Source organism: Triticum urartu, chromosome 6, assembly GCF_003073215.2.
Source record: "Triticum urartu cultivar G1812 chromosome 6, Tu2.1, whole genome shotgun sequence".
Lineage (NCBI taxonomy): Eukaryota > Viridiplantae > Streptophyta > Magnoliopsida > Poales > Poaceae > Triticum > Triticum urartu.
Genome location: NC_053027.1, coordinates 220,207,829 through 220,223,990, shown reverse-complemented (window position 1 = coordinate 220,223,990; position 16,162 = coordinate 220,207,829).

Below are 16,162 nucleotides of genomic sequence, written 5' to 3'. Positions count from 1 at the left end.
TTCACTTTAAAATAGGGCCACGATCGAAAGTCGCTCGATGAGATGACACCGTATGAACTATCTGGAGATTACGAGCAGGAGAACTAGATACCGCAACAGCTGCTACAGCATTTAGGTTCTTGAGAGAAAGTTTGAGAGCCGAGCTCTGCGTTCGAGAAACGCCTTTAATGTGAGAGAGAAAGCATTTCAGGTCATGCACTAATATAGCTACTACCGGAACGCCTCCTATACTAAAGCGATAGAACAAAATTAAGGCAATGCTTCAATAGGACAACCCACAAAATAACCAAAGTTCTAGGCACTATACCCTCTGTCTCTCCAGAGCCACAGAGCATATAAGTGAGCATGATAGGCCAATAATCATATATCGCTAGCCATATCGGAGTCCATTCTCTTCTGGGGAAGTTTCTCGAAAGAATTGAGTGGGAGATGGTGCTGTATGTACTTGTCACATAGGTTTTATTAACCCGTCTCCTCTCAACTAGCTCTGTGCCGAGTACGACGCGCATAGCGATTAAAGAGGAATCATGATCACTATCGTGCCACACATAACCAATCACTAATTGAGAATTCATGGCACAGCATATGTACTCATGTGAGCCGACCTATATCGAAACTATCCACAATAGTCACATAGATCAACTACCCTGCAAACCTTACGTGGAGAGATTGGAACAACGTGATGCCGTCACTCCTTCAAGATTGGGTATCGTTTAGACATCCATGCTTGTTGACAGTGGCTTCGCATGTGGTTTTCTAACGAGAGCCAAGAACGTTATTCGAACCTACAGAGCTATCGGACATGAGCATGGGGGCGAAGACACCACTGCAGAATCGCGATGAATAAATGCACAATGATATGTTGGACCCTCTGCAGGCATAATAGTAGAGACCGAGAGAGGACTCCATATAAATTATCATACAGAGAGATGCCGATACTCTCGGACTAAAGTAGCGTGAGCAGGACAGAGACTAGGTCCCGTACACGCGTCATGACTCTACCGAGTGCAGAGTGATGATGCCATATTCTAAGATGCAATGTGCAGCGTGCGACGAATGGAGAATGGTACCAATATCCACGTCTAAGAGTTACAGAGGTAAAAGGAGCTCCGACGTGTCCGTTGAGCACGCTGTGCTATCTCCGACGAAAGTTCGAACCGGAGTGACTGCACTCGATGGACTTTCTCACTCCGTAGCGATGCTACAGTATCTAAGATATGGAGACTAGAACAGTCTAAGCTATAATTGAAACCAAAATCAATAAACACCCATATACTACTTGTGTCTTACTCGTGATTACTGCCATGCATTAGTAAATATCTGAATCTGTCTACATGAGACTCTAGGTAGCTCAACAGAATAGTCCATACCACTTCGACAGTTAGCAATTTTCTTGAGGAACGAAAGGCTAATAAGATAATGCAAAGATTTACTACAGATCGTGCACCAAGAACTAGGTCTATGTGTCATACATCTCTCGAAGAGTGCCATAACGAGGAAGTGGAGGAGTGGATCAACACTCATACTCCATGCGTAATCGACATCTAAGGAGCGTCGCGAGGTAAGCATCCTCAAAGCGATGCAATTGGAATGTAGGAGAACGGGGTTGATGGAGGCGTACTCGTCGTGAATCGCATTTGATGAATGACGCATCAAAGATGTATTGGGTTAATACAACAAACGGCCTTTAGTATAGCAGGAACGAACTATAGTATTTCCAGGTGAGTTGCCGCCGCTTATAAGACATCAGATCAGGTTACGGATAATGCGGAAGACGTCTCACGCACGCATGACCAGGCATAGACGATAGTGTTAGGGGATGGAAGGTTGTTGGAGATCCAACAGCACGAACGCAGGCGTGATGACGTAAGATAGCGGTGCATTGACAACACCATTGGGCTTCGCATAATGCGCTGGAGTTAAGCGGGATGGTAGTTGAGTATTTGGATAGCACGACGGCTGAAGAGGAGTAAAGAGGCCTCACCCTCAGTGGAGCCACTGATGTCATAGGATCCAGAATGCTAATAAGGTAGACTATCCCAATAACGCCTTAATTTACGTACACCACTTATTCAAAATAGAGTACACATACCTTGAGGGCAAGCGGTAGAAGTGGGTAGCAAGGTGGCGATGCAGCCAGCCTCTATACCCGCAAGGTATTCTCCATATGGACCCTGAAGGTGGGGTGGTAGAGCGGTGACCAAAGGGGTGAGAAGAGCGATGATAACCATGGCCCTCTGCACAACAGCGCACCTCGAGAGGTGCACATTCCCCCTTAGGACTCTTTTTCTCTCTCTTGGCGCATGGGCCTCTTGGGGCTGGTGCCCTTGGCCCATATAGGCCAAGGCGCACCCCCTACAGCCCATGTGTGCCCCCCGGGGCAGGTGGCCCCACCCGGTGGACCCCCGGGACCCTTCCGGTGGTCCCGGTACAATACCGGTGACCCCGAAACTTGTCCCGATGGCCGAAATAGCACTTCCTATATATAATTCTTTACCTCGGACCATTCCGGAACTCCTCCGACTCGGAACTCCTCGTGACGTCCGGGATCTCATCCGGGACTCCGAACAACTTTCGGGTTACCGCATACTAATATCTCTATAACCCTAGCGTCACCGAACCTTAAGTGTGTAGACCCTACGGGTTCGGGAGACATGCAGACATGACCGATGACTCTCCGGTCAATAACCAACAGCGGGATCTGGATACCCATGTTGGCTCCCACATGTTCCACGATGATCTCATCGGATGAACCACGATGTCAAGGACTTAATCAATCCCGTATACAATTCCCTTTGTCTAGCGGTGATACTTGCCCGAGATTCGATCGTCGGTATCCCGATACCTTGTTCAATCTCGTTACCGGCAAGTCTCTTTACTCGTTCCGTAACACATCATCCCGTGATCAACTCCTTGATCACATTGTGCACATTATGATGATGTCCTACCGAGTGGGCCCAGAGATACCTCCGTTTCACGGAGTGACAAATCCCAGTCTCGATTCATGCCACCCAACACCTACGACCCAACAGACACTTTCAGATATGATTGCAGCCTGTAGTGTATTACCCTTTTAGGGGCCATTACCATCATGGAGATTGAGTTGATTGGCACAGATGAGCGTGTGTGACGTTATTGGCAACGAACCATCCTCTAAAGCTAGCTCCAAAGATGTGTAGTTCGATGCTAAAGCTTTTCTAATGCATACATGTTCCTAGACCATGAGCACTCCACTAGACGAACTTACTCCGCGTACTACCATAAGGTATCCGGGGAGTTGCACAATCTCATGGTCTAAGGAAATGATACTTGACATTAGAAAAGCTTTAGCATACGAACTACACGATCTTGTGCTAGGGCTTAGGATTGGGTCTTGTCCATCACATCATTCTCCTAATGATGTGATCCCGTTATCAACGACATCCAATGTCCATGGTCAGGAAACCGTAACCATCTATTGATCAACGAGCTAGTCAACTAGAGGCTTACTAGGGACATGGTGTTGTCTATGTATCCACACATGTATCTGAGTTTCCTATCAATACAATTATAGCATGGATAATAAACGTTTATCATGAACAAGGAAATATAATAATAACTAATTTATTATTGCCTCTAGGGCATATTTCCAACAGCTCACTCGAATAGCAGCGACGAGGACCCCTACGCGCCGGCGGACGAGGTTGCGCCGGACCCCCCAACTTTGGATTGGTTTTGGGGCCAGTACAATCTTTGTCTATGGAAGTCACTGCCAACGTCCGAGAAAGCCAGGCAAGTGGCACTCAAGAAGGAGATGGCAGAGGAGGAAGCCAGGTACCAGATGGCCTGTGAGGCGGCAGAGCTTTGGGGGCGGGCGCATCATCGTGTGGAGGAGGTGTACGAAGACGGGTACTTTGCGAGGAAGGTCATAGGCGTTGGGTGCCTCGTCGCTGCGTGGAGGTGGGCCGATAAGCTCCAGCGTGCCACCGACGAGGAGCTCCGGTGGGCATCCAACGAAATGTCAAGATCATTCGCGCGCGTCCGCGAGCAAGAGGCGGATCGATACGTCATGCGCTGCGAGGCGAAGGAGGCGGAGTAGTGCCTCCGCACTGGGAAGACGTTGTGCACCAGGGAGCTGCTAGCAAGGGGCTGTCGGAATACTGGCCCTAGGAGGGATTATTAGTTTTAGTATTGTTCGTTTTCAATTTTATGCATTGTACCTAGTAGTTAAGTATCATCACGTATATGTGATGATATTATATATATATATATATATATTCTATGATGACCTAATGAAAAATTTATATATATATATATTATGAATTCCTTTTTCTATCTGTTTTTGTGTACTAATTTGAATCTAGTTGTTATCATCCACATATACAGAATGGAAAGCGCATATACACACATTGAAACAGAACATATAAGAACGGAAAACAGAGTACACACATTGAAACAGAGCAATAAACACAACAATACTATGATTGTTGTGAATACATAGCTATCCACATCGAAACGACTCAAGAAAATAAAACGCATCCATGAGACCATGACCAGTAGCCCTTGCCTATGGTAGCTCTTGGCTCTGCCTGAATTCATGCAGGCGTTCGTCCAAGCGGTCGCCACGCTCTCGGTTCATCTGCAGCGCGATCTCGACCTCCAAGTTGGCTATTTCATCGGAGATCACCAGCTCTAGGATGCGACGGCCATGTTCCTCTACTGCGCCCAGGTGGACACCTAGGCCAAGGAGGTGGTCGAGCCTACCGGACAGCGCGTTGGCATCGAGTGGGCCGTGGACAAGGCGAACGGCGCGACCCATGCGAACGGCACGGCGGGCGTCGGGTGCAAGTATGGCACGGTCGGCCTTTGGTGCAAGTACGGCGCAGAGGGTCTCTGCCCACTGCTAGCGAGGAATGGGGGTACTGGCGGGATGTGTACCTAGCTGCGACGCCCTGTCAATAGCAGGCAAGCATCGATGGATCCACTCTTGCTGTGCGGCGCACCGCCCCTCTCACTCTACGGCGCTCCAACGGTCTCGTCATGCAGCGAGCCGCGGCCTATCGGTGCTGACGCGCCTAGCTTGCTCTGCGGCGCGCCATCGATCATGTTGTGCGGCGAGCTATAGCCTGTCGGTGCTGACATGCCTATCTTGATCTGTGGCGCTGAAGTGCCATGCGCCAAGGGTCTGCTGAACCCTGGCGATGACGCGCATCACGGCGTCGTCCATCGCATTGCCAGGGAGCGCCTCGGCCTCGACGGGCCGTGGCGCCTGCTCGTTTTCCTCATCGATGAGGTTGATGGCAGAGGCGACGCTTTGGTTTGGACGTGCGTCGCGCGCTTGTTGCTTTCGTGCGGCGCGACTCATCGATGTGCTACAGGCTGCGCTTGTTGCTTTCGTGCGTCGCGCGCCGCCTAGGTTTATGTGCAATATCGCTGGGTGGCGGGAAACTGGTGAGGAAATGGCGGGAAACGGTGGCCTATTCATAAAATGCCATCAATTAATGGAAACTTAGCATAGAAGGAACATCGAGCTAGCATAAGAATTAGATGATAATCGGATGATCGTTTATCCTAGTTAATTTTGCATGTAATAGTTTACTTTGGTGTGTGGAAATGTCATGTGTGTATTAGCCACCTATGTAATTGGATGTTTTCCACATATTACACACATCTTGTTTATGTGAAACGTTTCTGTTCTCTTGGCTCAACACACACAGTTTACTGGAATGAACTGTATGCCCTCCATTGCACACACCTTGATCTGGTTGAACCATTTCTATTGCGTTGCCTAATCGAAATAGTTCATCCAAGTGAACCGTATGCTGTCTATCGCACACACCTTGATCTGGCTGACCATTTTTGTTGTGTTTCCTAATCACAAATAGTTCATCCGAGTGAATCGTAAGCTGTATATCGCACACGCCTTCATCTAGCTTCCCATTTATTTTGTTCTGCCACATCGCAACCAGTTAACTGAACTGAACTATATGCCCTGCATCACACATAGTTTTGTCGAAGGGTATCTGATCGTAGTGTCGCGTTAGCAGCAATGTGCAGTAGTGTTCATAATTCTCACTGCAATATTTATGTATAGCATAATTTTCAGGTCTAGAAACAACATCATCAAAATTTTCACACTTCTCAAACAAAGAATGAATTTCATAAGCACCCTTAAAAGCAGAAAATTCTTCTATTTGTTCCACATCATAGTAATCACATATACCATTAGCATAAGAAGCCAAGGTTTCATTATCACTAAATTTACATGAAAAGGGAAGGTGTGGAGCCTTCATCCTAGAGCAACAAGTATAATCATATCTCAAGCATAAATTCCAAGCATACAAATGCAACATATGAATTTGATCCTGTAACAGTTTCCCTTTTAGAGTCAAGTGAGAATCCCTAAAGTATTCACGTTGATCCAACGTGTCTCCCATTATCAAGTTGAACGGGGTTTTCTTAGGATTATCAAAGTAATGTTTAATACTTTCCACATAGCGAGCATCTAGGGTTTTAGGAGGTTCCCCATCTCCATGAGTAGCAAGTACACCTAAGGCCGCGCTTGGAATCGGTGTAAATAAATACAGATGTATTTTTATTACGAGTGTGTCTTACCAGCCACGAGCGATTTGCGGGCGGAAACGAAAAGGACGGTCGGTGGCCTGTGACTTTTACAAGTGTATTCAAAGTAGAAACGACATTCCAAACGGGGCCTAATATTTTTGGTATTTCATGTTCCATATCCATAACTAAAGATAGAGAACAACTTAGAACAGAAAATAAAATCTACTTAGTGATAAAGCAAACAAGCACACACGAAAATATTCACCCCACACTATTGCTCGCCGACAACGGCGCCAGAAAAAGGTCTTGATAACCCACCAGTGTAGGGGATCAGTTGTAGCTTCTTTCAATAAGTAAGAGTGTCAAACCCAATGAGGAGGTAAAGGTAGAACAAATATTCCCTCAAGTTCTATTGACCATCGATACAACTCTACGCACGCTTAATGTTTGAAACTAGAAGTATGAAACTAGAAGTACTTTGTAGGTGTTGTAGGATAGGTTTGCAAGATAATAAAGAGCACGTAAATAAAAACTAGGAGCTGTTTAGATAAATAAACAATTAAGTTAGTATAGAGAGTGTGGAGAAGTGGTGATAGGAGTTGCGAAATTGTCCCTAAGCAATTGACTGTGTTACTAGACCGATAGCAAGTTTTATGTGGGAGAGGCCATTGCTAGCATATCATCCCTTACTTGGAATTATATGCACTTATGAATGGAACTCCAGCAAGCATCTGCAACTACTATCATTCATTAAGGTAAAATCCAACCATAGCATTAAGATATATATTGGTCCCCCTTAAATCTTGCATACATCAATTTCCATGCTAGGCTGAAGCTGCTATCACCCTTGCCCTCCAATACATAGTCCTATCAACATACAACTAACCCTATGGTGTGATCCACACATGCGCTCATATGATGGGTGATACATCCATTTTGCATCATGCTTTCATATTGATATTTATTGCAATATGGATTATTATTACACATTATGGTACAATACTTTTGCCTTAATTTTCTCTCTTATTTTACAAGGTTTACACACATAGGGAGAATGTCGGCAGCTGGAATTCTGGACCGAAAAGGAGCAAATCTAGGAGACCTATTCTGCACATCTCCAAATGTCCTGAAATTTTATGGAGAATTATTTGGGAATATATAAAAAGTATTGAGCAAAGAAATACCAGAGGGGGACCCACCAGGTGGCCACAAGCCTAGGGGCACGCCCTACCCCACTGGGCACACCGCTAGTGCTTGTGGGCCCCCTGGCAGACCTCTGGTTCCCATCTTCTGCTATATGGAGGGTTTTGACCTGGAAAAATCAGAAGAGAGCTTTCGGGATGAAGCATCGCCGTCTCGAGACGGAACCTAGGCAGAAGCAATATAGGGCTCCAGCGGAGTTGTTCTGCCGGGAAAACTTCGTTCCCGGAGGGGGAAATCGAAGCCATCGTCATCACTAATGATCCTGTCATTGAGAGGGGGTCGATCTCCATCAACATCTTCACCAGCACCATATCCTCTAAAACCCTAGTTCATCTCTTGTATCCGATCTTTGTCTCAAAACCTCAGATTGGTACCTATAGGTTCCTAGTAGTGTTGATTACTCCTTGTAGTTAATGCTAGTTGGTTTATTCGGTGGAAAATCATATGTTCAGAGCCTTAATGCTATTTAATACCCCTCTGATTATGAACATGATTATGCTTTGTGAGTAGTTACATTTGTTTCTGAGGACATGGGAGAAGTCTTGTTATAAGTAATCATGTGAATATGGTATTCGTTTGATATTTTGATGAGATCTATGTTGTCTTTCCTCTAGTGGTGTTATGTGAACGTCGACTACATGACACTTTGATAACCCACAAGTATAGGGGATCGCAACAGTTTTCGAGGGTAGATTATTCAACCCAAATTTATAGATTCGACACAAGGGGAGCCAAAGAATATTTGAAGGAATTAGCAGCTGAGTTGTCAATTCAACCACACCTGGAGATTAATTATCTGCAGCAAAGTGATCAGTAGCAAAGTAACAGTAACAATGATAGCATTAATTTTGTAGCAAGTGTAACAGTGATGATAGCAGTAGTAACTCAGCAGAAACAATATGGAAACGTTCGTAGGCATTGGATCGGTGACTTGTTGGATGATATTCATCATGAGACATTTATAACCTAGGGCAATATGGCACTAGCTCAAGTTCATCGATATAGTGTAGGCATGTATTCCGTAAATAGTCATACATGCTTTTTTAAAAGAACTTGCATGACGTCATTTGTCCTACCCCCCGTGGCAGCGGGGTCCATATTGGAAACTAAGGGATATTAAGGCCTCCTTTTAATAGAGAACCTGAACAAAGCATTAACACATAGCGAATACATGAACTCCTCAAACTACGGTCATCACCGGGAGTGGGCCCGGTTGTTGTCACTCCGGGGTTCCCGGATCATAACACGTAGTAGGTGACTATAACTTGCAAGATCGGACCTGGAACATGGATATAATGATGATAACATAAACGGTTCAGATATGAAATCATGGCACTCGGGCCCAAAGTGTCAAGCATTAAGCATGGAAAAGTCATAGCAACATCAATCTAAGAACATAGTGGACCAAACCGTAACAAAACTAACTCGATTACATGATGAATCTCATCCAACTCCTCACCGACCAACGAGCCTACGAAGGAGTTACTCACTCCCGGTGGGGAGCATCATGGAATTGGCGATGGAGAAGGGTTGGTCATGACGAAGAACGAAGATCCCCCTCTCCGGAGCCCCAAACGGACTCCAGATCTGCCCTCCCGAGGAAGAATAGGGCTTGGCGGCGGCTCCGTCTTGTGGATCACGATAACTCTTTCTCCCCAATTTTTCTCCGAAAATAGGAATTTATAGTGTCAGGGTTGAGGTCTGCGGGCCACCAGGTGGGTACAACCCACCTGGGCGCGCCCTGGTGGGTTGTGCCCACCCAAGGGCCCCTCTCCGGTAGGTCTTGGCTTCAGAAATTCTCATTTATTATATAAAAAATCCTCGTGAAGTTTCTTTCCATTCCGAGAACTTTTATTTCTACACAAAAACAACACCATGGTAGTTCTGCTCAAAACAGCGTCAGTCCAGGGTTAGTTTCATTCAAATCATGCAAATTAGAGTCCAAAACAAGAGGAAAATCATGAGAAAAAGTAGACATGTTGGAGACGTATCAACTCCCCTAAGCTTAAACCTTTGCTTGTCCTCAAGCAATTCAGTTGATAAACTAAAAGTGAGAAAGAAAAACTTTTATGAACTCTTCTGCTCTTGTTTGCATAAATAAGCTTAAACAGCACCCAGGTTTTCAGCCATCATTATAACTAACCATGTCAACAATAATTCTTAAAGATTATAATGACTCATATCAATGACATAATCAGCTAGCGAGCAATAATAAGATATCTCAAACGGAAACACGTTGTCAAAACAACCATGATATAATATGACAATAGTGGTATCTCACTAGCCCTTTCTGAGACCGCAAAACATAAATGCAGAGCACCTCCAAAGTTCAAGCAACAACTAAACATTGTAATTGATCATAGAAAAGATCCATTCATGATGCACCCAACATTAGGTACACACAATACATAAATCATGATAGATGTGCTCTACTCAGTTTCTGGCGCTTGTTTTAGAAGGTGGTGACACAACATAAAAGTAAATAGATAGTCCCTTCACAGAGGGAATTAGCGATTTGCCGAGGTGCCAGAGCTCAATTTTTAAAACAGAGATAAATGATATTTTGATACATACACCCTTCTCATTCACTTCACGACCATCAGTTATCAACATCTCCCATGCTAAACAGGCTAGTGGCGGTTCCCAAGCGATAAAAGCAAAGGTTTTGACTCCATTGGGAGTTTTTGTTTGATTATTCGAGCTATTAACTCTTTTTGCATTTTGCAGTTTGGGACTGGGCATCTTATTACCGCCCTTTTCTCGTGCGATGGAAAGTGAATAAACACTTGACTTGAGAATAACCCGCTTAGCATGGAAGATACCGACCACCTCCTATCATTCCATGAACGATCCAGGCACAGAAAATGGATAATTTTTATTGACCTGTAGAGCACCTTTATAATCACCCAGTTATGTTGTGACGTTTGGTAGCACACAAAGTGTTCCTCCGGTATTCGGGAGTTGCATGATCTCATAGTCATAGGAACATGTATAGTTATGGAGAAAGCAATAGCACCAAACTAAACGATCATCGTGCTAAGCTAACGGAATGGGTCAACTCAATCGCATCATTCTCTAATGATGTAATCCCATTAATCAAATGACAACCTATGTCTATGGCTAGGAAACATAACCATCTTTGATTCAACGAGCTAGTCAAGTAGAGGCATACTAGTGACACTCTATTTGTCTATGTATTCACACATGTACTAAGTTTCTGGTTAATACAATTCTAGCATGAATAATAATGTAGCGACCTGACCCGAATGGATCATGTCTACTGTGCTACGGTGTCATCCCTGGATCAGTAATGCTGAGACCACACAGTACATCGAGGATTTATAGCAGAGTTGCAATCACACACTTAATACATCAATGGCTCAAAAAGAACTTATTACAATAAATATGGCTTAAGGCCATATTATATCGATAACAGCGGAAGACTTGGAAGATAAATGGGTCCATCAACTCCAACGGCATCACTGAGTATAGGGCCACGACCTAAAAACACCTCAATCGTCGTCTGAAAAGTCTGCAACATTAACGTTGCAGCCCGAAAACGGGTCAGCACATGGAATATGCTGGCAAAGTAACACATAGAGAGTAATGGAATGAAACAGCTATACTATTTGCATATATGGCTGGTGGAAAGCTCTATGGTTACAGTTTTGCGTAAAGCCAATTTTTCCCTACTGCAAAGGAATAAATTTATTTAACTATCATGGTGGTTGTGAAACATTGAGAATGGTTGACAGCATTCTCAATCCCAATTAAGAATAATTAAAACCCAGCAACATTAATTAGAGGTAACATGTTGAGATTCACATGATATTCAAGTACTAGATACTCAAGTTGTCCATAACCGGGGACATGGCTAATCATGATTAGTTTATACACTCTGCAGAGGTTTGCGCACTTTTCCCACAAGACTCGATCGCCTCCGTTTGTTTTCTCACACTACATGGTGTTTGAGAAGCGGATGACCGAGACACAGTCTTTCAGAAGCGCTAGCACCTTACATGTGGGGTAGACCATACCACCTATAACCCCTACATCTGCTAGTCCACCCCGTAAGAGTTCGCACAACTTAGTCAACTATGCCAGAGCCCATAATGGCATGTGGCTGCACACGGAAGTTTCTAGCATGAAAGATCTTATGATCCCTTTGAGCCTAGGTGGCGGTCCAAAAAAAACAGGCAAGTCCTGATAGACATCAGGTGCCTCAATCCACCCAGATGTGTGTTTAAGTTGCCACCTTAGATAAACCATTAAAATTATCAACTCACATCTGTCATGGATATCACTCACCCAATCCACGTCTACTAGCATAGCATGGCATAATAAGCAAACGTAGAAGTAACTCCCAAGGGTTTGATAATAAACAGGTAATAGGTACTACCTCATCTACTTCCCATCACACAGTTTAATTAGATCCTAATCATGCAATGTGAGAGGATTGATCTAATGCAATAAAACATGGGTTGTAGAAAGGTATGATCAAAGTGTTACTTGCCTTGCTGATGATCCGCGAGACCTAGGGTTTCGAAATAACAGGCGGCGCAATCCGGGTGATCTATCGCAGACAAACAACAAGCATACAATAAGTACTCATCTAATGCACAGGTAAAACTCGAACAAGAGAACGAACCAGGTAGTTCAACTTAAGAACTCCGGTTGCACAGAAAGAAAGAACCGAACAAAGAAACAAACGGCGAAAGAAAACAACTCGGTTCTAGCAAGTTGAAACTAGGTCAAATTTTACCGGGGAAAAAACTTGTTTAAGTTGATTAGACGGAACGGCGGTTTCGAAACGAAACTCCAGGCGCTTGAATCACCTGATTCCGATAAACGAGCGAGAATAAAGACTAGAAAGGAGATCGGATCTGAGATCACGATCGCGGAAAAGACGCGGAATAAATCCGATGAGAAGAAAAAGAAGAACGGTTAAACGAACGGACGTTCGTTAACCTAGAAGAATCCGGTGATCACGTTCGTTAGGACGAACGGTCCGGCGAACGATCTAAAGGCAACTAGATCGGAAAAGAAAACGAATCCGATCTAGGGTTTCGGAGAAGAAAACCAAAACAAAAAACCGATCTAGAAAACCGGAACGGTTTAGAAAAGAACCGGAAAGAAAAATGAATCGGATGAGAAGAAAAGAATCGGAACGATTAGAAGAAAACGATCCGAGGAAAAGAGACGCGGGGCAACCTCCGGCGGCGTTTCCGGCGAGGGGCTCCGGTGGCGTGGCGTAGGGCGGCGGCGTGGGCAAGGTGCGGCGGCGGTGGTGACGCAGGGCGCGGGCGCGGCGCGGCGTGGCGTGTGGTGGAGCTCTAGGCTTTGGGTTTGATGATTTAGAGGGGGGTGCTTGGGTATTTATATTGGGGAGGGGAGGGGTTTACTTGGGGTAGAGGGCAAGGAATTAGACTAGGAATAGGAATCCTAGATGAAAAAGAAAAACGGAATAAAGGAAAAAGCTAGCCTAGAGTCCATCTAGGACTCGGCTAAGACAAGAGGCGAGGCGGCGGCCTCCTGCGCCTGGCGCTGGCTGCGCGCAGGGGCTGGGGCGCGGCGGTGGCTGGCCTGGGCCTTGGCCCGGCTGGCCTGCGGTAGGACTTTTTTTTATATAAACGGTTCAGCACGCAGAAAAAAAAACAAAAAGAGATCTAAACGAACTCTGAAAAATCTAAAGTAAATTTTCCCCGACTCCTAAAAATGAGCCGAACAAAATGAACTTTTCTCTGGACCTAAAATGCAATTTTCTAAAACGCGCATTTTTCCCTATCCAAATAAAATGCAAATAAAACTCCGGCAAACAAAATTGATCTATTTATTAAATCTTCATTTTTCCTAAATTTTGGGAAAGTCATATTATTCCCTCTCTCATATTTTTGATATCGGAAAAATGTGAAGATAAAATAAATAAATCAAACGATCCTCTTTTCAAAATTTGAGAAAACTCTCAAATATGAAAATAACGAAATCTCCAACTCTCTCTGAGGGTCCTTGAGTTGCGTGAAATTTCTAGGATCAACCAAAATGCAAGAAAATATGATATGCATGATGATCTAATGTATAACATTCCAAATTGCAAATTTGGGATGTTACAAATAAACATTTATCATGATATAAGGAAATAAATAGTAACTTTATTATTTCCTCTAGGGCATATTTCCTTCAGTCTCACACTTGCACTAGAGTCAATAATCTAGTTCACATCTTTATGTGATTAGTTCACATCTCCATGTGACTAATACCCAATGGGTTTACTAGAGTCAATAATCTAGCTCACATCGCTATGTGATTAACACCCAAAGAGTGATCATGTTTTGCTTGTGAGAGAAGTTTAGTCTACAGGTCTGCAACATTCAGATCCATATGTATTTCGCAAATTTCTATGTTTACAATGATCTACACGGAGCTACTCTAGCTAATTGCTCCCTCTTTGAATATGTATCTAGATCAATACTTAGAGTCATCTAGATAGATGTAAAAAGCTTGAATCGACGCAACTCTTTACGACGAACTCTTTTATCACCTCCATAACCGAGAAATGTTTCCTTAGTCCTCTAAGGATAATTTTGACCGATGTCCAGTGATCCACTCATGGCTCACTATTGTACCATCTTGCCATACTTATGGTGAGGTACACAATAGGTCTGGTACACAGCATATCATACTTTATAGAACCTATGATTGAGGCATAGGGAATGACTTTTCATTATCTTTCTATTTTATGCCATGGTCAGGTTTTGAGTGTTTACTCAACTTCACACCTTGCAACACAGGCAAGAACTCCTTCTTTGACTTTTCCATTTTGAACTACATCAAAATCTTGTCAAGGTATGTACTCATTGAAAATATATCAAGCGTCTTGATCTATCTGTATAGATCTTGATGCCCAATATGTAAGTAGCTTCACCGAGGTCTTTCTTTGAAAAACTCCTTTCAAACATTCCTTTATGCTTTCCTGAAAATTCTACATTATTTCCGATCAACAATATATCATTCACATATACTTATCAGAAATGTTGTAGTGCTCCCACTCACTTTCTTGTAAATATAGGCTTCACCGCAAGTCTGTATAAAATCATATGCTTTGAAGCATATATTCCAACTCCGAGATGCTTGCACCAGTCCATAGATGGATCGCTGGAGATTGCTCACTTTGTTATCACCTTTAGGATCGACAAAACCTTCTAGTTGCATCATATACAACTGTTCTTTAAGAAATCAATTAAGGAATGCAGTTTTGACATCCGTTTGCCAGATATAAAATGCGGCAACTGCTAACATGATTCGGACAGACTTTTTAAGCATCGATACGAGTGAGAAGATCTAATCGTATTCAACACCTTGAACTTGTTGAAAACATTTTGCGACAATTTGAGCTTTGTAGATAGTAACACTACTATCAGCGTCCGTCTTTCTCTTGAAGATCCATTTATTCTCAATGACTCACCGATCATCGGGCAAGTCAATCAAAGTCCATACTTTGTCCTCATAGATAGATCCCATCTCAGATTTCATGGCCTCAGGCCATATTGCGGAATCTAGGCTCACCATCACTTCCTCATAGTTCGTAGTTTCGTCATGGTCTAGTAACATGACTTCTAGAATAGGATTACCGTACCACTCTGGTGCGGACCGTACTCTGGTTGACCTACGAGGTTCGGTAGTAACTTGATCTGAAGTTTCATGATCATCATCATTAGCTTCCTCACTAATTGGTGTAGGAATCACTGGAATTGATTTCTGTGATGAACTACTTTCCAATTCGGGAGAAGGTACAATTAGCTCATCAAGTTCTACTTTCCTGCCACTCACTTGTTTCGAGAGAAACTCCTTCTCTAGAAAGGATCCATTCTTAGCAACAAATATCTTGCCTTCGGATCTGTGATAGAAGGTGTACCCAACATTTTCTTTTTTTGGGTATCCTATGAAGACGCACTTCTCCGATTTGGGTTCGTGCTTATCAGGTTGAAACTTTTTCACATAAGCATTGCAACCCCAAACTTTAAGAAACGACATCTTAGGTTTCTTGCCAAACCATAGTTCATACAGTGTCATCTCAACGGATTTAGATGGTGCCCTATTTAACGTGAATGCAGCTGTCTCTAATGCATAACCCCAAAAGGTGCGATTACGACATTCGGACACACCATTATGTTGTGGTGTTCCACGTGGCCTGAGTTTGTGAAACTATTCCACATTGTTTTAATTGAAGACCAAACTCGTAACTCAAATATTCGTCTCCGCGATCAGATCGTAGAAACTTTATTTTCTTGTTACGATGTTTTTCCACTTCACTCTGAAATTCTTTGAACTTTTCAAATGTTTTAGACTTATGTTTCATCAAGTAGATATACCCATATCTGCTCAAATCATCTGTGAAGATCAGAAAATAACGATACCC